The sequence below is a fragment of the Peromyscus leucopus genome, chromosome 15 (genome assembly GCF_004664715.2).
Source record: "Peromyscus leucopus breed LL Stock chromosome 15, UCI_PerLeu_2.1, whole genome shotgun sequence".
Taxonomy (NCBI): Eukaryota; Metazoa; Chordata; class Mammalia; order Rodentia; family Cricetidae; genus Peromyscus; species Peromyscus leucopus.
Window position 1 is genome coordinate 32,130,965 of NC_051076.1, and position 12,959 is coordinate 32,143,923.

At 42.1% G+C, this 12,959-nt stretch overlaps 1 long non-coding RNA gene across 1 annotated transcript; it reads left to right on the plus strand.

Annotated features, from left to right (window-relative positions):
* The first annotated feature begins 788 nt into the window (after positions 1-788).
* LOC114689919 lies at positions 789-5,449 on the plus strand. Its single transcript, XR_003733995.2, has 3 exons — positions 789-1,107; positions 1,278-1,558; positions 5,038-5,449. It is a non-coding gene; the product is annotated as an uncharacterized LOC114689919 (long non-coding RNA).
* The last annotated feature ends 7,510 nt before the right edge of the window (positions 5,450-12,959 follow it).

Consider the following 12,959-nt stretch of genomic DNA (forward strand, 5'->3'; position numbering starts at 1 on the left):
TGGGCCAGAGCATCTGCTGTGAAGACAGTGTCTTCTGTCTAGGACAGGGAAGCTGGGCTTGTAGGACCTCAAATAGATGCTCATCTAACTAAGGCTGGCTCCACTGGGCCAGTTGCCATGCCAACATCGATGTGGGAAATCTCACAAGGCCCTATGCCTAGATGAAGAGCTACAGTCTCAGTGGCTGTGGAGAGAGGGAGAATCAGTCTTGTCCAGGGATGAGGCCCGATAGGTTATTTAGTCCCAAGTGGTCAGCCCTAATCACATATACCTACGAGCACACACACACACACACACACACACACACACACACACACATTTGTAACAATAGTTAAAGAGGAAGAGCCCATGAATTTGAGACGGAGTGAGGGGGACACAGGTGGAGTTGGAGGGAGGAGAAAGATGGATGGGCAGAAATGATGTAACAACACTCATGTATGAAATTCTCAAAAAATTAAAAACGTGAAATGTTAGAAGTATTTTAAAAACAAAAAAGTAAATATTGTATGTCTCATTTGTGGTTCCCAGATTTTATATAAATACACAAATCCCCCCCTATACACATACACACACACACACACACACACACACACACACACACACGCACGCACACACACACACGCACGCGCACACACACACACACACACACACACACACACACATGATCACGTGTGCACGCGCACACACACATGATATGGTAGTAGAAGTAAAATTGTCTGGGGAGACAAAGGAAACCAACGGGAGGTGGGGGGCTGAGAGAAGGGAGGGTGGAGGGCACAAGAGACAATATACAGAGCACAATATGCACAAGCAAGCAATCTGGAGCGAACAAAAGAAATGATAAAAATACATTAAAGAGGCATCTGGTTTTCAGATTCATTTGAGCCTGATTTACAAATTCTGTTTTATTGTTTTAAACTTTTAGGCATAAAACAATGGGTCACTCGGCATGACAGGACTGAAACCACCCAAGCACGGCTTCATCGTCACAGTATTGTTCATTTTCAATTTCTGGCTTAAATACAGGCATGTCTGGACCCACGAGTGATGAAAGACAGCAGCTTCTTCAAAGGGCTTGAAGGATGCTGAGATGTTACCAAGTTATTGGTAAGGCACCCAGTTAATTTCCATATACAGTGTCTGTTTGAAGCATAAGTAATGGAATTCTATTACTTTGCTTGGTGGGTAGGTGATAATGAATCTCCTTTGGGTGTCAAATCAGGCTTGGTGTTTTGTGCTCTGTTCTGGTAGCACTTCCTTTCTCCTGTGATTCTTAGGTTGTCTAGAAGTAGGATGACATCCTCAGGAAGAAGTCTGATGAGGCGGCTCTCTGGAATCCCAAGCCTCGGGTCCAGACCTTTATCATATCTTGGAACATGAAGTCAGTTGGAAGGCGGGGGGAAAAGCAATGTCCAATTCAAAGGGGACACACACATGGCTGCACATGGAGGCATCCTGGATTCCTGCCTTCCTGGATTACCTATCTGCTTCCCAGATGCTTTTATGCTGCCAACAGCCCATACAAAAGCCATGTTAAATTATCCTCTGATCCAAACGAGTAAGTGTAATTTTGGGTGGATCTTTCATCCATTACTGCATTTCTAGCTGCTTCACAGTCTTACGTTTTTATGTTAATGGCACCATTTTTCTCCCAATCTCATTATTTTTCACATTTTACATTTCACCCAGCTCTTTCCTTTTATGTCCACCTTGGGCTAGACTCAGATTGGGTTACATTCCACTCTCCACAGCCCATATCTATGCTCTTGTCCAATGGACACCTGAGACATCACTTTAGCATGTCACTGGTCACTGGTGCAGAGGCTTCCTAGGGCTGTGGCATCAAGGCCACCGTGAGGATGCTAGAATCAATAGTGTGGAGATGCCTAGTTTTCAACTAAAACGTTTTTGTTTTGTTTTGTTTTGTTTTGTTTTTCGTCTAAGGTTAAGCCTGACTCCCCAGGATGAAACATATAAGTGGATGTAAAGGAGCTCCATTTTTCTTTCATGCCAATGCAGGGGCTCAATAAATATTCCTTGATTTGAGAATGGACCTTTGGATAGTATTGACAGTTGCACTGAGAGATGCACATCAATGAGGATTGTTGGAGCAGCTGGAGGTATTGTTTCCAGAGACCTCTTGGGAAGCGAAGTTGGAATACTTGCTTTAACAGCACAGTAAAGGATTTCAAAATGACTCAATTGCTGCAATTAATTAAGAGGCATTTTTAATGTAGATTTAAGCTCAGTATTGGGAGGGCTTAGGAAGAAAATAATAATATGAGTCCTAGAGTGCGCACAAGCTTTTCAGTAGTTGCATTTAAACAACACACACAAACACACACACAGCACAGGTTTACAAGATGATGAGATTAAAAAAGACCAAATAGGAAAAAGGTCAAATGAATTTTTACTATCCATAGTCCATAAGGAGGTTGAGACATGTTTTGACTACAAACGTGGTTTATAATTTGTTTGTGAGATTCTCCTGATTCTTACCCAGCACAGATGAGAGGTTTCTTTTTCATATCGTGTTTTCACAAGTTTCCTTGTGTTTCTAAACTGGCTCAGTGTATGAAAACATAACAACCTCCTTTAAGCATCATATTTTGCCCATAATCACCCACTGATTCATCTCTTTTGGTTACCAGTAGCCGTGTTAGTAAATTGTCCTAACATTCAAAGGCTAAAACCAAATGTTGTATTTATTGCTCTTGTACGGTTATGGTCGACCCCTTTGACAGTGATATGCCAGTCTCTCTGGAGCTCTCTTGGGTAGGGGTACCGAGTGGAGTCTTACCTGGGATCTTAGATCTGCTGGGCCTCTTTTGCTCCTCATATCAGTCTCAAGACCTTTCCCTTTCTGCATGGACTCCCTGTGTCATCCCGAAGAGTGGTCTCTCAACTGTGACAGCCGGACGTCTTACACTGAGGCTCAACATCTGAAAAAGTGAATAATATGGAAGCTTTCAACTGTATACTCCTCCCGATAGCCAGTGGAGTGTCAGTTCCTCCAGATTCTGCCATGTCATGGCGTCAGGCCCCAGGGGACGTGGGAGAGGAATCTGCAAAAAGTGATGGATGTGGGGGACGTATCCTGTTGAAGCCACCTTCATGATTCATGCCTTCTCTGATGAAAAATTCCCTCGCTTACGCAAACCTCATTCTATGTGAAATGAGCCGAAAGTCCAGGGTCACAACACTATATGGTTGAGGGTCAAGAAAGAGAACAATCCATTTGTCCTCCATTCCCCACTACAGAGTAGGAAAAGGTCAGAAAACTACAATGTTCCCTGTTCTAAAGGAGAAGGAAGGGAATATTACAGCAGTTCTGAAATCTAGGCTGCCATAGTCCCTGATTTCTTCCACTTAAGTCAAGGGACATTCCGTGTTCAAACCTCTCTTTTTTCTGGCATTATTCCTCTCAGCTCTTGGTTTCAACCTCTGGCCTTTGGGTCTTGTCTCTGAGTCATTCTTCCTGTGTCTAAAGAATGGTACGTGCTAGCAAGTACATGACTCTAAGCCTCCTTCTTGCTCCACAGGAAGAGGGAGGGCAAACCTCAATTAACCATCTCTCCTCAGAGTCATATTCTTTTGTAGTTGCCTCAGGCATTGAGTCACAGGTTGCCTCTGTGATCTGCTTTAGCCATTGGAATATTCCAGAAGTCTCAGCGCTAGTTCAAAAGCGTGAGAAGATCCAATAGCTTCTGATTTTGTGCTTTGGAATACCTAACCCCAGGTGAGATATCTCTCCATCTCGCTGGACTGACTCCATGGAGAGTCCACACAGGGGATTGTGGTGGTGGCTGAAAAACTGTGAGGAGAGAAAGTCACCATAGCCCCCCTGGTATCTAGATAACTTACCACCAACTGATATATGCTGGTCATCACATGAGAGAAGGAAGAATCCCCAAAGAACTTCTTTTTTTTTTTTTTGTTTTTTTGTTTTTCGAGACAGGGTTTCTCTGTGTAGCTTTGCGCCTTTCCTGGAGCTCACTTGGTAGCCCAGGCTGGCCTCGAACTCACAGAGATCCGCCTGGCTCTGCCTCCCGAGTGCTGGGATTAAAGGCGTGCGCCACCAACGCCCGGCCCCAAAGAACTTCTTATAGGACAAAGTCAACACATAGAATTATGAGAGAAGAAAGTAGCTGTTGTTTGAGACTATTAATCTGAGATGCTTTGTTCTATACCAATGAATGATCAAGATCTGTGCATGCATTCATTCAAAGTTACTGTACCTGGTGCTGTTAGGCCCAGGTGGATGCAAAATTCAATATAGATCCTCAACTTCATCCTGTTGATATACGCTAGAGAGAAATCTGGGCAAATAGAATTGTTTTAATTTTATATTTTAAAGACAAAGGTTTCTGCACAGAATGCCTTTTTGGTGACTCTTTTTGTGAAAGGAATAATCACTCTGAGATTTGTTGTATTTTTCATTTCTTTCAAGTTAGGGGTTTAGAGTAGTGAAGCACACCTGAGCCTTTGCAAATACAATTCAATTTAACAAATATTTTCTGAGTGCTTACTATGTGCTGCTTCTATGTATTTTTTCAAATCTGTCTCCTCAAGTGAGATTGGATTGAAAATCAGGTGCTGCTTTCCATCTGACATCTATTAGCTTGCCTGGGCATTATTGTCTGAGTTACTCAGGGATCCTGTTTTTTGCCTATTAGCATATATTCTTGTACTCTTATGCCTCCCCTGGCTGTTTTCTTAATGCTTCAGGAGGAATTACATTCAGTTGTTCAGTTTCTAAATGACCTAATTAGCAGTACTTTTCCTACTCTTTCTTTATAAAAATCCCCTGTCACCAATTGGACTCCCTCCTCATCAGCCTTCTCTTCTCTCTGAGTCTTACTCAACATTCTGCTAATGAGTTCCTGCTCCATTGTTGGTCCTCCATGGATTGCTGCCGGGACGTTTGGAAGTCTCTTCACCTTAATTATAAGGGAAGGGTGTCTCTTCTTGTCCTTCCCTGCTAGACTCTGCTAGTCCTGAAGCTCCAGTCACTTACCTTTTGCCTTGTTTGCTCAGGGACAGAGGCTGTAAAGCAGGAAGTCACCCTGGAGACCACACGGTTTCACAGAAGGACAAACTTTGGACTAGAAAACCAAGAGACTTGTTCAAAGAGTGACAACCAGGACCAGACCCACATCTCCAAAGTAAGAAGTCTTGACTTCATGACTTCGATGGGTGCACTCCAAAACTGCAGCATACAAATACGACTGGTCAACTGGAGATTAACAGATTGATTAATTAATTGATTAAGCTCTGTTCTTAATCTTGAGATTAAAAAGTGGAGGAAAATATGAGAAAAAAGGAAAAAATCTAGTGGATTCAGAAACTGTACTGTGCATAGCAATAAGTCATATATTTAGGTTTAGAATTGTGGTCAATGCCCTCATGCTTCTTATTAATTTATTCAATAAACATTTGTTTAACACCAGCTGTATATGTATACAAGTATGCACCTTCACACTATGTTGTGTCCTTACAAATGTCTTTATTATGCATTCAGTTACAAGTTTCATGCTTGTGGCAACATATCATAGATTGTTTTGGAGGGGAAATGGTGGTGTCATTTTTAAATAGAAACTTATCCTCCCCATTGGCCTCATAGCCCCAATTCTTAGACTCATCAGAACATACTCCACAGTAGAAGTTCTCAGACTCAAATGCATTTGGGAGCCATGCAGTTAGTACAGGAAAATAAATGAGGCTGAGTGTTACACAGATGAAATGCCAGGTCTATGACTGCCTGGAGACCACACATCTCCTTTAAAGAAGTAGTTGCTAACTCATGTTAGGTGACTGTTGCTATGTAGGAATTCCAAGGCCATTATTTCCAGAACTTCTGAATTGTTAAGAAATTGTATATATCTCTATTTAACTTTTCAAAAATGTTGGTAATGACTTAGAAGACTTAAAACCACTGCATGGCCCACATAAAGGTATTTACTAGATTCACCGCTGGGTAAGTAGTTTATCCACTACTTGGCAAATATCCCTTCCCCATCATTATTTGGCATTTTCCCTTCCTTCCCCATCACTGCTTGGTATATATCCATCCCTTCCCCGTGTTCAGAGATGCTCTCATCTCTCAGTAATTCTGCAAGTGAATGACATCAGGGCCATGGTTCAAACAACACTCAATTATTCACCTCATCAGTCTCTACCTTAATGTCTGAGAAAAATCAAAGTTCTTCCTTATGGTCCAAAGCTGCCTTTGAAGAGAGTTAGTTTGTGTTATTTAAAATAATGTATGAATTGGGGCTGGAGATATGGATTAATGGTCAAGAACACTGTCTGCATTTTGAGGACCCAGGTTCGATTCTCAGCACCTACATGGCAGCTAACAACTGTTTGTATCTCCAGTTCCAGGGGATCTGATGCCCTGTTCTAGCCTATGCAGGCACTGCACATATGTGGCATACAGACATATATTCAGGCAAAACACCCAAACACACAATATTTTAAAAATAATCTCAAAAAAATGTATTGATTATCCTACATTCTGTCACATGCATGCAATTTCAGCCTCCAGGAGGCTTAGGAAGGTTAGGAAGGAGGATCTAGACTTTGAATTCAGCCTGGGCTGCATAGACACTGTATCAAAACCAAAACAGGTAATAATAAAACAAAGGATCTTTCACCACCAACAAAATTATCTGTTCTAGAAATGAATTATTCTAGAAATTGAAATTTCGTATTGGCTTTGCCGTCTGATGAGTGTGCTACATACTTGTTCTTGCCTGGGTCATGCTAATGAACAGAAACATTTTATCTTGAATCATAATCATATTTTAGAAACCTAATAAGAAGAGTCTGATGTCTGCTCAAACTGTGAAGTTCAAGGTTGTCAGTTGTCTCCTACACTTCGAGTCTAATTTCATGGTCCTATTGCTTGTCTTACTTCATTTCTTTAATTGTCAAATATTTACAGAGTGCATTCTAGGTGTCAGACAGGCTTGAAACACTAATCGCCCAACAGTGAATTAACACAGAGCTGGTCTTTTCTTCCACAGGACCCGCTTTCTGTTTGGGGCTAGAGAGGCAATAGCTTAGTAAGGAAATGAATGAACTACTTGGTTTTGAATGCTGATAACATGATGAACAGAGTAAAATACAGAAATAACCATTGAGGGAAGGCTTTTCTGCAAAGTCATGGGGTGGAGACATGCATGGTGAGAAGTGGACAGCAATTCAAAAAGATCTGGGCAGAGGGCTGTAATCAGAGGAAAGGCCTGGGGCCAAAGCCTTGAGACAGGAATGGATGTGACGTGTTCCTGGGCCAGAGAGCAAACCCGTTTGAGTGGAATGTCTCACCTGCCTTCTTTCCAGCATTCCGCAGTGTTTGCAACTCTAGTACTGACTTGCTTTGCCCATCTTTGCGCCTCTAAACCTGAGGGGGGGGGGGGGTGCTGCTTGCTCTCTCCAAGGTGCTGAAAACGACAGTCCCTTCTCGGATAGCTTCCAGAGCTTCATGGGTTACTTCAGTGCTGTGTTCACGTGGGCACAGCAGCTTACAATGTCTTGGAAAGTGTGATAGGCATAGAGGGAGAAAATTCACTGCATTTGTAGTTTTCTCTTTCCTGGAACTCAGGGATGTTTGGGAGCAGTAATCAGAAAGAAAATTAGCTGAACCTAAGCGGCCAGGGTTATCATTGGTACCTGATAGCCTATTCAGTGGCCATTCAACATACATGAGAGTGAATATAAGTGTTCAGGGTGATGATTCCAAAACATCAGGCTAGAATAACTGGGCAGGTGGTACCAGTCACCGAGATTCAGGAAACCAGAGAAGTGGGTGGCATTTGGGTGCAGAGAAGGGTAAGTGGGGACCCAGTGGAAAAAGGATTAAGAAGTTCTTGTATCCAAAAATGAGTTCTACCAGGAAAATTCCTCTTGGTGCTGTCTGAGATTGGAATTCCAAATAAGAGCTCCTGATTAGACACGATTACTGTGAGAAGATGGGCCTAAATTGTGTTAGGCTTTTCTAGAGGAACAGAACTGATAGAATGAATATATGTGGGATTTATAGAGTGGCTTCCAGGCTGTGGTCCAGCTTGTCCAACCATCACTGTATACCAACAGAAAGTTCAAGAATATAGTAGTTGTTCGGAACTCAAGGCTGGATGTCTCAGCTGGCCTACGGTATATGCCAGAATCCTGAAGAAGTAGGCTCTGATACCTATAAAGGAATGGAGTTGCCAGTGAGAGCAAGGACAAGCAGGCAAGAGAGCTAGCCTCCTTCTTCAGTGTCCTTTAAATGCTGCCAGCTAAAGGTGTGGTCCAGATTACAGGGAATCTTCCCACTTCAAATGATTTAATTAAGAAAAATTCCTCACAGGTGCCCCTAGCCACTTGGGTTCCAGTTAATTCCAGATGTAGTCAAGTTGACAACCAAGAATAACCATCATATAAATGGTATTGGCTACTATCATTCTTCAAGACAAGATAAAAGGATTTTAATGCTTGGTTTAGAAACTTATCTGTGCTAACAGGATTACTTCTTAAAGTCAGAATGCTCCAAAATGTATTAAAGTTAAATGTTTGAAAAGGTAAAAACTGAAGAAATTCCCTGAGGCATGCAGATCAGTATTATCCAATTAAGTGGATTTTGTGAGCATATCTGGGTGTTTTGAAGATTGGAGCACAGGTGTTGGACACAACCATCATTATATACCAGATAATGTTTATCAATCACTAAACAAAACTTACTGGGCACTTACCACGTGCCAGATATTGTTCTGGGAAACAGTGATGCCAAGATAAAGGAGACTTAGCTCTTTCTATAGTTTTGCTTTAAACTAGTGTGTGTTTTCCTAACCGACAGACATTTAAAAAACTGTCTGTTAATGTTTTATGAGAGTGTGTGTGTGTGTGTGTGTGTGTGTGTGTGTGTGTGTGTGCTCTATCAGCAAATCACCGACTCATCAGAAAGTCCTAGGATTTGTCAAAGGATAAAGATACAAGTATCTTACTTACTTTTCTGTTGCTGTGACAACACACCCTAATGAAAGCAACTCAAGGAAATAAGGGTTTTACTGTGGCACACAGTTCACAGTGAGGCCCATCCTGAAGGGGAAATCAAGGCAGCAACTGCTTGAAGCAGCTGGTCACATTACACCCCGAGCCATGAAGTAGAGAATGACAAATGTTTGTGCTCCTCTCCCATTCTCCTTCTTGTAGAGACCAAGATTACATCCAAGGGAATGGTATTGCCTACTTTTAGGGTGGGTCTTCCACACCCATTTACCCAATTAAGATAACCTTTCCCAAGCAAGCCACAGACTATGAAGTTGACAAGCACTACTAACTCTCACAAGTTAAAGGTGAAAATTGCAAACACTTTTATTCTGGAACCAGGAAACCATGTAACATGTAAAATGAAATGAGTGTTCAGATGGGACAGACACATAGTTTAAAGAAAGTAAAACAGAACGAAATGCAGCTTGGTTATTTCAAAGTCATTTTCCATGTAATGAGAGGACAGAGAGACATGAAAAATAGGGAAGTAATGGTAGTTTATATTGGATTATTTAAAGCCACCTTTTTGGGGGGCATAAAGATTAAGAAACAAGGGACTTCATTCTCATACCAACTAAAATTGCCCTGCATGGGAAATTTGACTGTTATATCTCTAATCTCAATTTCAGCCTGGTGCCTCAAAACTTTAGCATTAGCGACTCCATTTTTATTTCCAGTCTGGCCTAAAACAATGGCCTGAAATTTCTATTTAACAGATTTGAAGAGGCTCACTGTAGGTCACTTTGAAGAGGAAAGTTTAGCAGCGGCCACAAGCTGCTTTATATTGTTAAGAATTTGTTCCAGTTGAAACAGTTTTCTCGGATATTACTTATGAATCCTGTCACTGGGATCTCTGATAAAGCAGCTCCAGGGCCCATGTTCTGGCATTTTGATGGAATGGCTTTATTTTCTCCTCTCTGGGCACCAGGTGCCACTTGCTAAAAACAGCAGAGGATTGAATCTCTCTTGAAGGCTCCTAGAAACCCTGCAGAAAATGTTACCAAAGCTGGCCTTGGCTCTCCCTTCCATAATTTGTGTGTGTGTGTGTGTGTGTGTGTGTGTGTGTGTGTGTGTGTGTGTGTGAGAGAGAGAGAGAGAGAGAGAGAGAGAGAGAGAGAGAGAGAGAACCCAGGAGTCAGTTCTTTCCTCCCACCATGAAATCCAAGTATCAAACTCAAGTTGTCAGGCTTATGCAATGCACGTTCTGTCCATGGAGCCATCTCGCCCACCTGAGTTGTGATGCTTTCATACATTACTAAGTAGTGATATTAAATCAGGCTTACTCTGCATTCCTATGAGATAGTAGAATCTAGTGGTTAAGGCTCGGATCTGTTCCTTGTTAATTCTATGGTTTTGGACAAGTTAATCTCTTTGAGTCTGTTTCTTTACTTATGAAAAAGATACAACAACACTACCTATTGCACACAATTTCTGGAGGGGCAAATAGCTTAACTCTCAGTAAAGTGCTTCTCCGGCGTTTCTCATATGGAAAGCATGTTCCTGATCAAGTGTTGGCTTCCTTGGTCCTGCAATGTCCATGTTCGCTTTGCAGCTCTTTTCAACCTTGTTTGTTATGGCACCTGACCCCACTGAAAACTATATTTAGCAAATAGAGAGAGAGAGCATGGACTCAAGTATAGAAGCAATTGAAGGGCCTGGATTTTTACAAAAAAGGTTTTGTGGTGGGAGTTTATGGGGTGTGTGTGTGGGGGGGGAGGGTGCATATACACATGCATGTGCCAGCACATGGCCGCATGTGAGCATGCATACATAACACACATGTGGAGGTCAGAGGATAGCTTGTAAGAGTTGGTTCTCTCCTGGATTTATGACTGATACTCTGAGCCCTTGACTAATGAATGGCTTTGGATGGATTCTTTGTTGACGGTTGTAGTAGTGATGCCGCTAAAAAGATGAACAAGTGGAAGTCCCCATTCATGCTCACAAGCCAACAGAAACTCTCAAGTCTCCTCCACCTTTAAAACCAACAATGAGATAGCCAACCAATCATTTCAATAAACTTTTTCTGTTTGGTGCCATAGTCAAATTTCTTAAGAGTTGTTCACACAGCCAGATGTGATGATACATGTCTTTAACTCCAGTACTTCACACAGCCGGATGTGATGGCATATGCCTTTAACCCCAGTACTTGGCAGACAGAGGCAGTCAGATCTCTGTGAATTTGAGGACAACCTGGTCCGCATAGAGCATTCCAGTATAGCCAGGGCTACACAGTAAGACCATCTCTCAAAAAAGTTAAGTTTTTTTTTTTTGAGACAGGGTTTCTCTGTGTAGTTTTGTTGCCTGTCCTGGATCTCATTCTGTAGACCAGGCTGGCCTTGAACTTACAGAGATTCGCTTGGCTCTGCCTTCTGAGTGCTGGGATTAAAGGCATGTGCTACTGCCACCTGGTTGTTTAGTTAATTTTTAATACATTCCCATGTATGTTTACTTAATAAAACGGAAATAGCTCTCTGGTCTCTATTCTCTATTACACTATCTGTTTAAAATTAAAGTTACCCATTTGCTAAAAAAAAATGGAAACCTTTTGGACATCTTCCTTATTGGCCATAGAGAAAAGAAGACAAATGACCTTCATGGATAATGAATAATTCTTTGAAGTTTGAGTCCAGACAGAGTGATGCTTGATTCTAAAATCAAAATCGCCATTCAAAGAAGTTTTGCTCTGCTGAAAACATCCCATATTCATATACAAAACGTGAATTATTCAAGTAATCAAGAAAACTAGGTCTACTAAAATATCTTGCTGTGACACCAGGAACCAAAAAGTGAAGTCTGATGACAGGAAAATGATGCGTGCATAAAGCAATCTGTTGCTTTGTTCTCTTGTGAAGTGATGGCGACGTGTACACCTGTGGCCACCTCTACCCAAAGGGTCCTGATACAATTCAGACCATTGTCTAACCCTTGCACCCTCGCCCAATCAACACGCATTTGTCCTGTGTTATGTATTCCCCAAACTGCCTTTGTTTAGGAGCTTCTACAAAGACCCAAGAAAAATGCTGAAGGCAGTCCTTTATATTCCAACAGACGTGTTCGTGGTACAGTCCCAGGGACACAGGCAATGTTTTTGGTAAGGGGAACATTTTTCTTTAGATGCGTCCCCTCTCCCACTGGAGTTGTACTACCTTGTGGTGGGATTTGGGGTGAAGTTGCTCCCCTGAACTGAGATGGAGCATGGAGGTTTATCACCGCAGAGGATGCCAAGATCACTAAATGGGGCTGCTGTACAATAGGTCCCACAGCAGCAGCAGTAGAGCAGATGAAGACTTGTTGGAGAATCAGGGAGTTTAGTTTCCCTGGGGTTTTTTGACTCAGGGCAAGCCTCTTCCTTGTTACTGTCAGTAGTAAACTGATTAGATTAGATTTCTCCCTCCCTCTCATCCTTCTCTCCTTCCTTCCTTCTTCCTTCCTTCCTTCATTTGTTTCTTTGTTTGTTTGCTCCTTCCTTCCTTCCTTCCTTCCTTCCTTCCTTCCTTCTTTCTTTCCTTTCTCTCTCTCTCTCTCTCTCTCTCTCTCTCTCTCTCTCTCTCTCTCTCTCTCTCTCTCTTCACACTTCCCTTCCATGCTACGGATCAGACCTAAAGTCTATTACATGTTGGGCAGGTACTCTTCTACACTGAGCTGCACCCTCCCCAGCCTAGACTAGATGATGTCTAAGGTCATGTTTAGTGCAGTGATTCTAAAACCATTCTTTAAAAATCTCTCCCGACTATAGTTCTTTCAACTTCTGTGATTTATTTTCCCCTTGCCCAGTCTTCCTGCTGCTTTGCTTCTTATCTACATGTCTCTTCGCTTACTTTCTGGCTGCTTCACTCTGAGGTAACTTCAAGAAATATGGATCTTAAGAGCAAATCATTTTTCCCTTTGGAGATAGTCCATCTCCCTGCTAGGTCATGCCAGAG